A 2,734-nucleotide genomic window follows, 5' to 3' on the forward strand; every position below is an offset into this window, starting at 1 on the left:
GCCCAGGACGCCGGCCGGCCTCAGCCAACCCTCGGCGGTTCCTCCCACACCCCGGCCCCGCCGCCGGGACTCACGCGCAGCAGGCTAACCCCCACTCCAGAGGGCAGCCCCTTCCGCTCGCTCACTCGTCCGTCTGTGTGTCTGTCTGTCCGGTCTGTCCGTCCACCACCCACATCATCCTGCTTCGTCTGGCTCGCCCCCAGGCCTCGCGGCCCGGGGAAACGCTCCCGAGCGAGGCGGCCCGACCCGTAGCCCACGCACCGCCACCGGTGGCTGCGGCTCGGGACCGGGACAGGTGGGGTGGCTCCTCGCGGCGGGGAGACAACGGGGGGCGAAGTCGGGGTGGACCGCCTTGCCCCTCCCCCCACGGCACGCACCGGGGAGGCAAAGCCCGCGCGCACACACGCGCGCTCGCACGGCCCCGCGCCAGACGCCGGGCCCGGCCCGGCAGAACCCTCCCCCGACTCGGAGGGGGGAGGCGCGGGCCACAGCAGGCAAAGAGCAGCACACGGCCCCCACCGCGGGGCCGGCGCAACCCACACGCCAAAGCGGCGGGGCCCTGCCCACACGCTGCGGCAGTCGCTCCCCGTGGCGACTGCACGCTCTGGATGGAGGAGCGGCGGCTGGGGGTTGTCCGGTACCCCCCCAAGGCTCCCCTCTCAGATCGCTAGAGAAGGCTTTCTCACCGAGGGCGCATCGCCCCCTACCCAGCGGGGGCCCCCTTCAGGCCTACGGAAGTCCGCCGAGGTGGACGTCAGCGCTCGGCTGGGCAGGAGGGGCCTGCGGCAAGGGTAAGCAGCGGGCCGAAAAGCGAGCGTTCGCGGTCGGGACCGGGGAAAGCCCGTGCCGCCTCGCGAGGAGACGCACCCAAGACCGCGTGGGGACGAGACAGGCGCCCGCCCCCACCGGCACATCACCCGGCCCCACCACGTTCGCTCCCACGCCCGGGCGCGAGCCCCGCAGAGGGGGGACCCACCCGGCGTGCGCCCGGCCCCACCGAGGGTGGGGAGCGGCCACGCCTCGCTTACCGTCTCGACCCCTCCCCCACTGCTCAAGAGAGTGGCTCGGGACACACGACCACCGCAGGGGTTACCCGAGAGGACTCGCTGGGGACGGGAAGCGACGCCACCGCTCGGCCTCGGGCACCTGAGGGACAACCTGGAGCGCTCCAGGGGCACCACAGAGGGCCAAGGCGAGACACGCTCGCACCCCGGCGAGGGGATACGTGGCGTGGCGGCGGGGGCAGCCCTCCCCCACCGCGGGGGAGGGCCGCTCGCGAGACAAGACGCCGAGCAGGCGAGGAGGCGAGAGGTGTCTGCCGCGTCACAAGACCCCGGCCCCGCCGACACCACGAGGCACGGGAGACCGAGGTCGGGCCGGAGTCCGCACCCCTTCCTCCTTGCCCCCGCCACCCACGGGCGGTGGAGGAGAGGCGAGGGGCCCGCAGGCAGAACGAGAAGAGAGGCCACGTTCACCATGAACGTCCCGTCCCTCGTCTGGCGCGGCTTAGGCCCGGCCCGGGAGAGCATGACGTCACCACATCGGTCAGGTGAGCGAGCGAGCGAGCGAGCCATGGGGCAGGGAAGCCCCAGAGCCAGAGGGGAGGGCCCGGCGAGGACAACCACCAGAGGAGGGCCTGCTTCAGCCTCGCCAGGCGCCACCCACTCCTCGTTCCTCTACGAGGAGAGTGGCCAACGACCCCAGGCGGAGAATGCCTGACACGCGGCACGGAGCCTGTGAGGGTGGGGTCGTGCCGGCCACCACCGGGTGCCTGCGGCAGGGAGCGCACGGGGTAAAAGACCCACGCCGCCAGCTCACCCCACCGCCCTCGGGCCACCAGAGACCGGAGGCGGCACCACGGGCCACGTCAGCCGGACGCACACACGAGAGCCGGCGCGCAGGCCCGAGCGGGCGGCTCAAGTGTCAGAAGCAGAGTCGGCTTCTACCAGGCCAGGGCTCACGCAGAGACAAAGCCCAAGAGCCCCACACGCGTCCGGAGACCCAACACTCGGTGACAGACACCGAGAAAGACCGTGTCAGCACCTATCTGCTGGCAGAAAATGCCCAACACGACAGAAAAAATGACAGCGCCCGGAAACGGGTCGGGTCCACGATTTGCAGGGGGGGCCCCGGGACCTCGGTCCGGCCACCTGCCCCCAGCCCTACCCCCATAAATGGCAGCCCCGAAGCTCTCGGGGGCCATCTGATCGACCGGGGGGGGGAGGGGGAGGGGTTGAGGAGGAGGAGGAGGAGGAGGAGGAGGAGGAGGAGGAGGAGGAGGAGGAGGAGGAGGAGGAGGAGGAGGAGGAGGAGGAGGAGCAGTGGGAATGGGAAGGGACGAGAGGGAGACGGGATCGGGCCGGGGACGCCCTGCCCGTTTCTCGCCCGTGTGGTCGGGGACTCGGGGAGATGCCACAGAGGCGCCTCCGAGGAGAGGGCCCCCCACGAGGGACCGCTCCCGAGCACCGGGCCGGGGAAAGCCTGCCTCCCCCACATCCCTCGCAGGACGCCCCCGTGCCGGTCCCCGAGTCCGGATGAAGTCTCGGTCCCTCAAATGCCACCGGAACCCACGCGGGCAGACTTACGGGCCGGGGGGCGCCCTCCCTGGCCTCCCGCGCCAACAGGGGCCGGCCCAGCCACGTCTCCGGGTCCATCGGGACTCAGAAAACATTTCATCCAAGGAGGCGCCTCCGACGACCGGGAACCCCAGCGCGCCCGTCCCCGGCCTCACCGC

This window comes from Vicugna pacos, unplaced genomic scaffold (genome assembly GCF_048564905.1).
Source record: "Vicugna pacos unplaced genomic scaffold, VicPac4 scaffold_5, whole genome shotgun sequence".
NCBI classification, from domain to species: Eukaryota; Metazoa; Chordata; class Mammalia; order Artiodactyla; family Camelidae; genus Vicugna; species Vicugna pacos.